Source organism: Balaenoptera ricei, chromosome X (assembly GCF_028023285.1).
Source record: "Balaenoptera ricei isolate mBalRic1 chromosome X, mBalRic1.hap2, whole genome shotgun sequence".
NCBI lineage: Eukaryota > Metazoa > Chordata > Mammalia > Artiodactyla > Balaenopteridae > Balaenoptera > Balaenoptera ricei.
The window spans coordinates 26,166,509-26,181,196 of record NC_082660.1 but is presented as its reverse complement, the minus strand read 5'-3'; the positions used below and the strand labels follow the sequence as shown (position 1 = coordinate 26,181,196).

Here is a 14,688-nt window from a genome sequence, read left to right as displayed (position 1 = left end):
TTTTAAAATTAATATAACTATTTCAACACATTTTAGAAGAACAAGTTTTCACTTAAATTTAACTTTTTAATCACTGAGAGAAATATAACCATAGAAAAATGTATTGACTGAGCAAATATCTCTTCAGGTTTCTCTTTAAATTTAATAGTTTTCTTTGAACATTGTATATTAAGCTAACTCACATTTAAAAAAATAGATATCGTGTTAAAAATCCAAGTCAGTAAGTTATGAAATTAAAGGTGAAATTAATTCTAGAGAGAAAAACACAAGAATGTATTTGTTGTCATTTCTTAAGGCTTTGTGTTATAAATTATTTTCATTTGTATCATCAGAGACTTCTAGAAATAACTGTTTCAAACATCAGACTCCAGATGGATGGATTTAAGCTGTTGCACTCTAAAGATAGAAAGATTTCTGTTAAATCAAATTGTATTATGTCAAAGTTACAGGACTAAGTCAATAACTTCTTCAAAAATACTTAGGCATAGTCACTAATACCTTTTAATATTCCTGTCAATAGACAATGACAATTTGAATTCTTGAAATTTATTTACATGAATTTTATGATTATTGACCATATTCTCCAGATTTGGGATTTATTCTGTGTCTCTAATATTTTTCCTTTTCTGGTCCGAGGCTGAGTTATGATTAAGGAAAAAAAATCTATTCCCTCAGTCTGACTTTGGCCCCGTTAGATTCTCATTCTCTCTGACAGGGCAAAGAAAGCTCAGCTGCCAGTTTTTATGACAAGAACAGCATTCTCTCATATGTATTCTAGTACCTTACTTCAAAGCAAACTTTCATTTCAACAGTCTCAGTAGAATAACACATTTGTCTTTTATTTGTCTCAATACTGAGTCAAGGAAGCTTTCTATACCAGCAGTTTTCCCAAAGAAGAGGAAAAAAAATTCAACATTAAAAACAACCACCTACACAGTCCTCTAAACACGGCTTCCTGAGTTAAAGTATAAAAGATTCGCAATGAGAGAAAATCACATAGGATGTCTATTTCGGTGTAGAGACAAGGAACTAAAGAGGAAACCCAAAATAGGAGGGATGGAAGTAGAACTGCCAGTTACTCAGTAGGGGACCTTTAGTAAATCACTTAACCTGGTCTCATTGCCTTTCAAACTAATCCAGACCTGCCCTCACCTCCCAGCCCTTTAATCCCTGTCCCATTTATATTGCTTCCCCTGCTTCCTCTGGGCCTAGGCTACTTCCCTCCCTCCTCTCCCTATGACTAAACATATTTCTTTTCTTAATACCTTTCCTGGGTAGTTTTTTTTTCTTTCCTCCTCATCTTGCTCTGTATGCCTGGAATGATTCTAGTGAGTCAGAGGTATCCTTTTAGAATCACAGTTTCCATAAAGCCTTCCTGTAACAAGCTGTAAATTGCTGCTCACCCTTTTTATTTTAGTAATTATTAAAGCAAGCAGAAACTTTTCTTACTTTGATTTCAAAAGTTTAATCCCATTGTTTATCAAGACTTATCGAACTTGCTAATAAACTGCGTTGGTAAGATTTCACTCAGCAAGAGACATGATGTTTCTTCAAGTAATTACATCTTGCAGTCTCTGCTGTGTGCTTCCTTTTTCCTAGCCTGGGTCATGTGCACAGAAATAGATTTTGGGAAATGACACTTTTGTCCTAGACCTAGATGGAAGAGTTGTTTACATCTTGGATGAAGAAGTGAATGAACATAATTAAAGGCTAGAGATAGTATTCTCACCAGATGAAAAGTGGTGCTTTAACCCCATATCTTATAGTTGTTCCCTAATAATACTATTGGATTTATGAAAAGTTTGGAATTAGATCTAACTATATCTAAGCTGCAGAATGCTTGTAGAAATGCATTATGCATTTTAGAAATGCAAAAGATTGTATTCCTATAATTGTGCTGAAAATTAATATTATTCTTAGGCACTATTTTTATAAACACTAAATTGAATTAATTGAGAAGTAGGAAAATTCCAGGGAGGCACAAATTCTTGTGTGAGAAACTGCTTCCTCTGGAACTGTCTTGGGCTGAAAATTGTTAGAGGAGGTCATTGAGAGGATGTGACTGCTGGTTGACCCTCGGGCTGGACCCAGGCAAATGGAGGCTCCTCAACCCCTCCCCTGGCCTTGGAATGTACGTTCTGCCCACCATTCCCACAGTGGGAGCCATTATCAAGGACGCAGCCTTGAGAGAGAGAGCAATGTGTTGTTGAGACCATCTGGACGGAACCCAGTTAAGGCCTCTGTATAAATTTTTAGGATTCTGGCAGGCAAGTGTGAAGATCTACTTATCTTGTGGCGCCCAAGACAAACCTCGTGGGTAAGTTCCTTTGCTTATTAAACCTGCCACCTACCAACATGGAGGGGCTGCCTCTTTCTTCCATCTCCCTTGCCTTCTGTATACAGAGACCACTTTACAAACCAATGAAATGGATACAGATGAATGGAAACTAAAACAATTCTGGTGTCAATTTTGATTTTGTTGTGTTTCTTGGTAAACTTTTTCAATAACAATCATCAAGGAGAAAGGTGGGGAAGGCAACTTACAGCTTTTTCTTCAGACATTTAGCATTATTATGTATTCTGTTTTACAGACAAGAAATATTAGATGGGTTCATGGTTAAGAACTGCACCAGGGCCAATATGTCTGCCTCTTTCTTGGCCCTAAAACTGATAAAGGGAATTATGGTAAGCAGAGAATCCGAAGACTAGTTCCATGCTCTATTATTTCTGTTAATTTCCAAGATGCTTCCATTTTCTGTGGGAATGATTTTGAAACCTCCAACTGTAATGTGTAGGGTTTTTCTTTTGTTTTTGTTTTTAACTGACGTTTTTGTGTCATTTTAATTTGCCAATTTAAATCATTTTTGCAATACAGATTTTTAATCTCACATTACTTTGAAGTCAGCTGCATACACTTTAGTTTCCACCCCCCCAGCAAAAATCTACCTATTTAACTACCTGCTTAGACTCGTTGTGGTTCTCTTTATTTTCTCTTTCCTAGTTCACGGAATCAGAGCTGTTTTTAGATGATTATACACTTTTAAAAAAAAAGGTTCTACCAAATCAGTTCTTACAAGCATTAAAAATGTTTGGAAGATAGGGAGGGAAAAAGAGAAATGTTTTGATATTCTTAGGGGATTTTCCAGGGAACATGTTAGCAACGCTGACATTTTGTATCAAGTTTTACCCACACAAATGGGCTCTTTACTGCCAACTTGACTTTTAAGAGGGCCTAAAAATGTTATCTAGAATAAAAATTAATTCAAATGATGCAAGCTGACATATCACTTGCATTTCAGATCATACATATTTTCCCATATCCCCGGATACAACACAACAAATAAACATAGGGAGACTCTGAGAGGTGGGAAGAAAGAGGTGAACTGCCTAGAGACCTTGGGATTTGAGGAATGGCATGGTGGTGAATTCTCTGTGTTTCCTCATTACCTCCCATATATCCTGGACAGGGCTCTCCAGAAGCCTCTAAACCAGAATTTCCAATAGACAAAGACAAAAGGAGGAAAAAAGTCCTTTTCCCTAGCCAAAGGACCTGGAGAAGGGTAGTTTACCAATAAAAAAAAAAAATTGGAAACACCCACCATACTTCAGCCAAACATCAATGGAAACAATGCTTCCCACCTCTAGGATTTCAATGGGGCTGAGTGAGGATTTGATCTTCCATGCCTGCACCTTGCCCCATGGAAGCAGGTGGTAGTGCTCTAATTCTCTCCTTCCTCCAGGTGCAGGGCTAGGCAGGGGCCTAACCTTCTGAGCAGGGAGCTTATCTTCCATTTCCCACCTAGTGGAAGCAGGCAGCACTCTAATTCCCCTGCTGAGTAATGTCAGCAGGTTATTCAGGGGAGCTGATCTTCCATCCCCCACCCAATGCAACCAGCAGTTACACTCCGGTTCCCCTGTAGGGATAGTGTTAGCGAGGCTGAGCTGGGACCTGGTCTTCCATTTCCTGCCTGGCAGTAGCAGGTGGTGCTCTGATTTCTCAACCAGGGCAGTGTCAGTGGGATCCAACTGTGAGCTGTGCCTCCACCTCCACCTGCAGTCAATGAGGCTGAGTGAGGTGAGAAGAAGGGGGACTAGCTGGCATTCTGCTTCCTCCTCTCTGCTTTCCTGGTGTCGGAGGGGTCCATTTGGAAGAGTGAGCTTCTGCCCTTACCCTGCAGCATCAAGGTGATATGAGTAAGTCAACTTCTTCCCTTATTCGTGTCAGCAGGGCCCAGCAGGAAGCTGAGCTTTTGGTGTGAGTCGGTGCCCCACTTTTCACCAGGAGAATGTCGACACAGCCAAGTGGGGAGCTAAGCCTCCATCCCACTTGTCTGCAATGAAGCAGTGTGTGTTGCTGCCAGGAGAGTTGTTGGGACCCACTGAGAAGCAAAACATGCACACCAAACTGCCCTCACACTAAACTTGAACAGGGGACTGCCTGCTAAAAAGGGGACGTTAAATAGGATCCAAAATCTCATAATATCCAAAATGTCCAAAATAAAATAGAAAATCACTCATCATACTAGAACCAGGAAAGTCATAGCATGAATGAATAAAAAAGACAACCAACTGATAACACCAAGATGAATCAGATCTTGGCATTATCTGACAAGGATTTTACAGTTATTGTTGTGTTTGTGTGATGAGAACACTTAAGATTTTCTTTCTTAGCAAATTTCAAGTATACAATACAGTGTTATTAACCATAGCCACCATGTTGTACATTAAATCCCAGACTTATTCATTTTATAACTGAGACTTTGTACCCTTTGACCAACATCTCCTATTCCCCCCACTCCTCAGCCCCTGGTAACCACCGTTCTATTCTCCAGTTCTATGAATTCAACTTTTTTTTAGATTTCACACATAAATGAGCTCATACAGTATTTGCCTTTCTGTGTCTGGCTTATTTCACTCTGACAAAGATTTTAAACCAGTCATCATACAAATGTATAAACAAGCAATTACAAATTCTCTTAAAACAAAGGAAAAAATAGGAAATCTCAACAAAGAAATAGAATTTATTAAAAATAACCTAATGTAAATCATAGAACTGAAAAATACAATATAAATAAAAACTCAGTGGATGGCTCATTAGTGGAGTGGAGATTACAGAGGGGTGGAATTAGTGAACTTATGGAGCGATTGTTAGAATTTACTCATTCAAAACATACAGTTACCATATGATTCAGCAACTCCTAGGTATATGCCCAAGAGAAATGAAAACTTATGCCCACACAAATATTTGTAAATAGATATTCATAGCACCACTATTCATAGTGGCCCCAAAGTGAAAACAACCCACATGTCCATCAACAGATGAAAGGATAAACAAAATGTGTATACTCATACAATGGAATATTATTTAGCCATAAAAATGACTGGAGTACTGATACATGATACAACATAGCTGAATCTCAAAAACATTATGCTAAGTTAAAGAAGACAGGTATAAAAAGTCACATATTTTATCACTCCATTTCTATGAAGTATCCAGAATAAGAAAATCTATAGAGACGAGAAGTAGACTAGTGGTTTCCAGAGGCTGTAGGTGGGGAGAATGAGAAACGACTGCTAATGGGTACAGGATTTCTTTTGGGAGTGATAAAAATGTTCTGAAATTGATTGAGGTGATTGATGGTTGCACAACTCTGTAAATATACTAAAACCCATTGAATTATATGCTTCAAATAGGTGAAATTTATGGTATGTAAATTATGTCTCAGCAAAGCTAAATATAATATTAATGTAGTAGACTAGGTTAGCCCATTTTGAATACCTGCATGCCTTTTGTGCATATATAAAAATGGTTACTTAAAAGAAAAAGACATTCAAATTCAGTTCCACTCAAATCCTATCTTTTTTGAGTAACTGTGCCAGGCACTGGTTTGGGGGTGCTCTGAGGAATATAGAAATGAATAAGAAACAGGTCTTAACCTCAGAGAGCTTACTGGTGGTAGAGCCATACATAAATATTTGTAATCTAAAATGGTCATTTTCACATAATTTATTTCATTTATTCAGATACAGCATCAATACATAAAAATACAGCAGTTAATGACATTAGGAACCTTACACAAGTGAACCATGTTTTTTCATATTGAGCCCCCCCATAGCATTTATCAGTATAAGAAATAGCAGAACTGAAGCTTGGTTCATGTTAACTATCATTCTTCATGATCCAATCAGATACTTATTACTAATACTTAAAGACCTTTCCTTTGGGCAATTGTTTGTGAAATCAACCTGTTCGACACTCCTATATTAACTTGGAAACAGTCACTATTTCTAGCTGTAACTCTTGACTGGGCTAATAATGTTTTGAATTAATTGACTAGCTTGCAGATGTGGAAGGAGCTACTTGATAGATCTGTGTGGGCAATTTTCTTGTTGAGTCTTGTTGGCTCATTTAAGATTCTGTGAAGAATATAATGACTGACAGAAAAGCTTCCCTAAAGCAGCATTTATTTTGGAGATACATTACCTTTTACTAGTGAACTTGACAGTTCAACCTAATGTAAACTGACTGGAATTAACAGTCACACCGCAAGCTACTAATGTCCACATTGAGAGGGAGTATTTGTCCAATCAAATGCAGTTAATGATCTCTTGATAAACCACAAAGTTGGAACTAAACTATGTAATCTGAGGTGGAAGACAATGAAATGCACTCAGAAGATGGTTATCTCTTAGATCAAAGTCTAGCAGTGCACATTTATCCAAACTTTTTACTCTGACTCCTCTCCACCCAACATTGAAAGGGGATTTGTGAATGAGGTCCATTTCTTGCAGGCCACAAAACTAATAAATGAATAGTAACTATCCAAAGACACTGAATAGTAGTGTAGTGTTGTCTGCCCTAGAGTAAACCTGCTTGGGTTCGAATTCCTCTTCCCCCACTTAATAGTTCATTGACTTTTGGCAAGTCTCTATCCCTTTCTGAGCCTCAGTTTCCTCATCTGTGTAATGGGAATAGAAATAGAACTTATCACATGGGATATCTGAGAGTTTTGAATGAGATAATACAGAGTGTTTACCATACTGCCTGGCTCTTAGAAGCATGCTATACATATTCATACTTATTAATATCAACCATTATTTCACTCACAGAATGAAAGTTGGACAAATAGTGAGGATGTACAACCACCATGAGTATGATTGTGGACCACAGACATAAAGTTGGAAGCTGGGTTTTAAGGGCATTTGGGATCAGGTAAATGGAGTAGGTCACAAAGAAAGTTAAAGATATGAAAAAGCTAATCGCACTGACCATACTCTATTTTTTTTTTTTGAGATAATGGCAGGATACTGCTGTTCCAGTTTATTAAAGGGATTTTTAAAAATTAGTTAATTAATTAATTAATTTGGTGTCACTGGTTCTTAGTTGTGGCTCTCAGGCTCCTTAGTTGCGGCTCACCAGCTCCTTAGTTGTGGCATGTGAACTCTTAGTTGTGGCATGCATGCGGGATCTATTTCCCTGACCAGGGATCGAAACCAGGCCCCCTGCAATGGGAGTGTGGAGACTTAACCACTGTGCCACCGGGGAAGTCCCCATACTCTATTTTCTGAGGTACAGTTTTATGGATAACTGCAAAGATACTAAAACTACCTAAAGCTACTCCACCGCTTCTTCCGGTGAAAGTGGTAACATTCCCTCGAAAAGCCCAAGTTATCTGTGCTCTTCATTACATCTCTGCTAGGCAGTCAGAAAGCAGCTGAGATTGTTGCATTTATTTCTATTTAATAAATGACTCCCATATTTAGTAGCTTAAAGCAACAATTTTATTTGCTTACTGTTTTGTGGGTAAGGAATTCAGGAAGGGCTTGACTGATACTTTTTCTCTGATCCCCATGGTTTCAGTGGGGAGGGTTTGGACCAAGATGGGTTTGTCATTCACAACTTAGAGCCTTGGGGCTCCTCGTCTCTTACTCTCTTTACATGGATCTCACTTTCCATGGCCTTTTATTCTGGCTTGGGCTCTTGAAGACATGGCAGTCTCAGGGTAGCTGGACTTCTTATATGGCAGCTGACTTGCCCCATGGTATGGTTCTAAGAGGCAGGAAATGGACACTGCCAGTCTTTTAATGCCTGGGCCCACACTCTGGCACAGAAATACTTGTGCAATATTCTATTGTTCCAAGCAGTCAAGAGCTCCCCAGGTTCAAGGGAAGAGGATATAGACCTCACCTCTCAATGAGAGGAGATCAAAGAATTTGTAGCCATGTTTTTTCCCCCAACCTTATTAAGGTATAATTGACAAGTAAAATTGTATATAAAGTGTACATTGTATTGATTTGATATATGTATACATTGTGAAATGTTTACCATGATCAAGTTAATTAACACATCCATCACCTCACAGTTACCCTTTTTTTGTGGTGAGAAAAGTTAAGATCTATTCTCTTAGCAAATTTTAAGAATACAATACAATATTATTAACTATAGTCACTATGCTGTTTATTAGAGCCTCAGAATTCACTTTATAACTGAAAGTTTTTACCCTTTGGCCCACATTTACAAATTTCTCCTACCCCCCAACCCCTGGCAACCACCATTCTAGAATTTGTTTCTATGAATTTGCCTTTGTTTGGGAAAAATTTTACATATTATGCCATACTAACAGTTGTGAGGTGATATCTCATTGTGGTTTTGATTTGCTTCTCCCTGATGATTAGTGATGTTGAACACATTTTCATATACCTGTTGGCCATTTGTATGTCTTCTTTGGAAAATATGTTATTCTGGTCCTCTGCCCAATGTAAAATCAGATTATTTGTGTTTATGCCATTGAGTTGTATGAATTCCTTATACGGCTGTCCCTTGGTACCTGTGGGGGATAGGTTCCAGGAACCCCCACAGGTACAAAATCTGAGGATACTCAAGTTGCTTACAGTCATCCCTCCATATCTGTGGGTTCTGCATCTGCAGAAATGAAGGGCTGACTGTATACATATACTGAAAAAAGTCTGTGTATAAGTGGACTCATGCAGTTCAAAGGTCAACTGTATATTTTCAAGGTTAACTCCTTATCAGATATATGGTTTGCAAATATTTTCTCCCATCCCATATGTTGCCTTTTCATTTTGTTGATTGTTTTCTTTGCTGTGCAGAAACTTGTTAGTTTGATGTAGTCCCACTTATTTATTTTTGCTGCTGTTGCCTGTGTGTTTGGTGTCATATCAAAAAAAAAAAATTGCCAAGATCAATGTCAAGGAGCCTTTCCCTGTGTTTTCTTCTAGGGGTTTTATGGCTTTGGGTCTTATATTTAAGTCTTTAATCCATTTTCAGTTAATTTTTGTGAATGGTGTAAGACAGAGTCCAATTTCATTCTTTCACACATGGATATCTGATTTTCCCAGCACAATTAATTGAATAAAATATTCTTTCCTCATTGTGTGTTCTTAGCACCCCTGTCAAAGATTAGTTGACCATATATACCTGGTTTTATTTCTGGGCTCTCTATTCTGCTCCACTGGTTTATGTGTCTGTTTTTATGCCAGAACCAACTGTTTTGATTACTATAGCTTTGTAATATAGTTTGAAATCAGGAAGTATGATGCCTCCAGTTTTCTTCTTTCTCAAGATTGCTTTGGCTATTTGGGGTCTTGCAGTTTCATATGAATTTTAGGATTGTTTTTTCTATTTCTGTGAAAAATGCCATTATAATTTTGATAGCAATTTTATTGAATCTGTAGATCACTGTGGGTCATATAGATGTTGTAACAATGTTAATTCTTCCAATCCAAGAACATGAGCTCATTCCATTTACTTGTGTCTTCTTCAGTTTCTTTCATTAATGTCTTATGGTTTTCAGTGTATAGATCTTTCACCTTCTTGGTAAATTTATTCCTAAGTATTATAAATTTTGGTGCTATTGGAAATGAGATTGCTTTCTCTGTTTCTCTTTTGGATAGTTTGTTTTTAGTGTATAGAACCACAAGTGATTTTTGTATGTTGATTTGTATCCTGCTGTAGCCATATTTGATCTACCACAGAGCTACATACCTATATGAATATATTTTTCTCAGCATTAGCATTTGTTTGTTGATTAATGAAGCCTTGGTGTATGGAATATAGAGGTTAACATCATGAGGCTTATTTCTAAAGTTAAAACTGACATCAAATGTCACATTTAAATGTGTAGATGCTGAAAATCATCTTTGGTTTTGAGTTTCCTTGGAAGCTTTCTTATTTGATTCTAGTGATATACCTGGATAAACTTTCTTGAATGAAATGGAGACGTATAAAGGAATTTGCAATTATGTTCTCAATAGCACCTTTCAGTTCGATAAAATAAAATAGGTCAGAAATAATAGTAAATTAATTAAAACAGGTAAATTTGTGAAAGCAAAATGTATTCTGTAGATAAAATACAGGTTCCTAATGCAGATTGTTATCATGGGCTCATTATTTTAAAATAATTGTTTGCATCCAGAGAACATTCTTTTTAAGTCACATTGTTATTAACATAAAACTTGCTTACCCACCTAATTTATTCTGGTTATATGGCATCTATTTCCACTTGAATAAGAAAATGTTCCATGTGTTTCTTGCTAATAAGAAGAGTTCTGAGTATGAAAACTTGTTTTTCAATTTATATTGCATATTCCTGATTTTTACCTATTGGTCTGCTGCCTAATGTCACTGATGTATGTGACTGACAGAGCCTCTTAACGTTGCTGGTCCTGCAACAAAGGATACTAAAGCTTTATTTTGTCTCCCTTCTGCTTATAGGGATTAGGTGATATTTGGCCTAAGACATTAACCTGACCATTGTAAAAGGATTTGGTCATTTCAAAGCTTTGGTAGTATCTTTGTGCAGCCAAAAAGCGGCAAGCAAAGGTGCAGGGTATTGACCATGCAAAGTTGTCAATGGATGCTGACTAGAGGAACAGCTAGTATATTTTAATGACTTAGCTTTACTGTTTCCCTGGGGACATGAACAGAACTCATCTCAAGGGACCTGAGTCTTCCTGGGCAGAGATTGTGACCTTTTTAGGGCATGTCACCACACTAAGCTCCTGGTTTCTGGGGACTCTTATTAACTAGGAGTGCTCCTCAAATTCCTGACCTAATTTTAGACAAAAGCAGTGATTTTCAACCTTGCTTCCATAACTACAGTCACCTGGGGAGATTTAAGAAGTCCTGATGCCTGGGGTTTACTGCAGAACAATTACACTGGGATATTTGAAAATGGAACTCCAAGACATCAGTGTTTTTTAAAACCCCAGAGATGATTCCAATAAGCAGCATAAATAGTGAGATTTTTATATATACAAATATGTATATGTATATATACATATATATTTTTGAAAACAGTATATGTAAACCTTAAAATTTACTAAGTGGCAGGTTTACAACTCAAGGTTTCTGTAATTTTAAGTAGGACATACCAACCCACCAAGTGAATGTGGCATTTTATGTTTCCTGAATGGTGCATGACACCTCTTACGTTACCCAGTCTAAACTGGGGAGATGTTTTTCATCATTTTTTGATTTCCTGTTTTGGTCATTGTCAATATTGTTGGAGAGCCTATTTTTAAAATTAAAAAAAACCTCAATACAAAAAGTGAAATTAAAAAATTTAAAAGGACTATAAAGAGACGAACACTAAATTTGAATCCAAACTAAAAAATAAGAATATATCTATGTAAAATTGATAGCACAACCACACTGGGAAAAAATAATTATTTGAAGTAACTTTTGATTAAGGACTCTAATTGTACAAACTCAGTGCTCTATATTCTTGAACTTAATATGTTTATTATTAATAATGGAATTAGTATAGTAAATCTACAACTATTTTGTATATATTGTAGGACAGAGCAAGTGAGTAAACATATAGAAGTTATTGGGAACCAGGGTTATCATTGTGGGAAAAAGAATGATACAAATATGAAGTAGAGGAAAGGGAGGAAAAACCTGTGTTATTACATTTGAATAGAAGGTATCAGACTGAACAATGGTTTAACAGATTTTGTAACTCTGCTCATTGAAGAGGTTTAGAAGCAACGCCATTCTAGTAATATTGAACATGCCTTGTTATTTCTGAATAACTTTTCCTCCAAAAAGGAACTAAGGCAACTTGGAAAAATTCTTGATTCTCACTCTGGGGGAGGTGAAGTATAAAGTGAAACTGGGACATTTCATTGTGCCAGAAAGCAAGAATGTGGTTTTTAAAAATATCAGCGTACTTCAAACGGACATAGGGTTTGAGTAGACATTTCTCCAAGCACATATACAAATGGCCAATAAGCACCTGAAAAGATGCTCAACATTGTTAGTCATTAGGGAAATGCAAACAAAAAACATAATGAAATACCACTTCACACCCACTAGGATGACTATAGCCTTAACAATGGAAAATAGGTGTTGGCGAGGATGTGGAGAAATGGAATTTCTCATTTATTGCTGGTGGGATGCAATAGTGCAGCCACTTTGGAAAACATTCTCGCAGTTTCTCAGAAAGTTAAACATAGAGCTAGCACCATATGACCCAGGAATTCAACTTCTAGGTATATACCCAAGGGGATTGAAAACAAATGTTCACACAGAACTGTGTACACGAATGTTCATAGCAGCATATTCACAGTAGCTAAAAGCAGAAACAACCCAATGTCCCTCAATTAATGAATGGATAAACAAAACATGATATATCCATACAATGGAATATTGTTCAGCCATAAAAAGGAACGAAGTACTGACACATGCTGCAACATAGATGAACCTGGAAAATGTGATGTTACATGAAAGAAGCCAGACATAAAAGGTCACATATTGTATGACACAATTTATATAAAATACCCAGAATAGGCAAACCCATAGAGACAGAAAATAGATTAGTGCTTGCAGTGGCTGGGTGAAGAGATAAGGGGAGTAATTACTTAACAAGTGCAGGGTTTCTCTCCGGTGATGTAAATGTTCTGGAGTTAGTGGTGATGGTTGCCCGACATTGTGAGTATACTAAAACCCACTAAATAGTACACATAAAAATAGTTTAAATGGGGACTTTTGTGTTATGTGAATTTTATCTCAGAAAAATAACCCCTATAAAAAGCAGCAAGTGTCTTAGAACCAGACAGATCTGAGTTCATATCCAGACTTTGCTATGTCCTAGATGTATGAATGTGTGTCAAGCACTTCATCACTGTGCATGTTTCATGCTCTGTAATATGGGTATTAATAATCCCTAGCTCAAATCTGGGGGACATATTGCAAGGGGCCCAGATATAACTTTCTGGAGTGCTTATAATATTTGTGTCCCCCACATTTAAACTGAAACCTCCTTCTCAAAAGGCAAACCCTCTCCATCCTTTACCTTACTTGGATACGGTACAGTTATCAGCAGAGTTCACTCCATTTTCAAACACATGTATACTCTTTCTGCTCCCATGTCACCACACCCTGTTTTTTCTTTGAATTATGGTGTCTGTCAATTGGCTGATTCCTCTTCTCCTGCTTGCCTTTAAGTTTGGAAGACCTGGTTTGCATTCTGTCTGAGGACCACTTAGTTTTTCGGGCCAGGTAGTGTCTCCAGGATATTCATCCATGTCTTATTTTCGACCACAGTATATAAGCCAATAACTCCCATTTATTTTACTTCTGAGATCTGGGGCTAAGTATGCTATTGACTGGTAGATATCTTCCACTGCATATGACAAGTTAGCACCTCAAACTCAAGGTGTAAGAGATGAAAATCCTTCTCCTCCCAGCTTGAACCTTTTCTTCAACTTAAACTTCATTTAACAAAAACCACCATCTATACAGTTCTCAAGATAGAACCTGGAAAATTGTCTTAGACATTTTTCTATGAATCAACATTACATCCTATTAGTCAAGTTTGTGTAGTTTTCATGTTGAATATAAAATTCATCTATCTGTACTTAGAGCTACCAAACAAATATTTACTTAAATAATAGGAAGACACATTATAACAGAAGTTAAGAAACTAGATTCTCAAATCAAACAGAAATAACGATTTTACCACTTTGGAGCCAGGCAATTTGGTCCTGTTAGTAACCTACCTGAATTTCAATTTCCTTATCAGTAAAATGTGATAACCCACATCTTACAGTATTTTGGTGAGAAATAAATGAGATAATGCATATAAAAAATTAGCATAGGATGGTACCAGTACATAGCAAGTAACCAGTTCAGGAAATCTTTTTTCTTTTTTTTTTCCAGATTTTATTTTATTTTATTTTATTTTGATTACCAAAGCAAAGACATTGATAAAGCAAATACAATCTGCAATAATAAATACATCTGCAATAGATGCTAAATATCACTAAATTATTATATAATTTAGACAGTAAATATGGTCTATTTTTGCTTCTTTCCAATAGAATACCTTTGATCACATTTTTTTTTATACAGCAGGTTCTTATTAGTCATCAATTTTATACACATCAGTGTATACATGTCAATCCCAGTCACCCAATTCATCACACCACCACCACCCCCTCCCCGCGGCTTTCCCCCCTTGGTGTCCATACGTTTGTTCTCTACATCTGTGTCTCAATTTCTGCCCTGCGAACTGGTTCATCTGTACCATTTTTCTAGGTTCCACATATATGCGTTAATATATGATATTTGTTTTTCTCTTTCTGACTTACTTCACTCTGTATGACAGTCTCTAGGTCCATCCACGTCTCTACAAATGACCCAATTTCATTCCTTTTTATGGC

General features: G+C 36.9%; 1 long non-coding RNA gene across 1 annotated transcript in view; it reads left to right on the top strand.

Moving 5' to 3' along the window:
• Positions 1-2,102: 2,102 nt before the first annotated feature.
• The window catches only part of LOC132357520 (uncharacterized), a 309,626-nt gene continuing 297,040 nt past the window's right edge, over positions 2,103-14,688 (top strand). The window contains exon 1 of the long non-coding RNA XR_009500233.1: positions 2,103-2,317. This is a non-coding gene — a long non-coding RNA (uncharacterized LOC132357520). The remainder of the gene's footprint in view (positions 2,318-14,688) is intronic.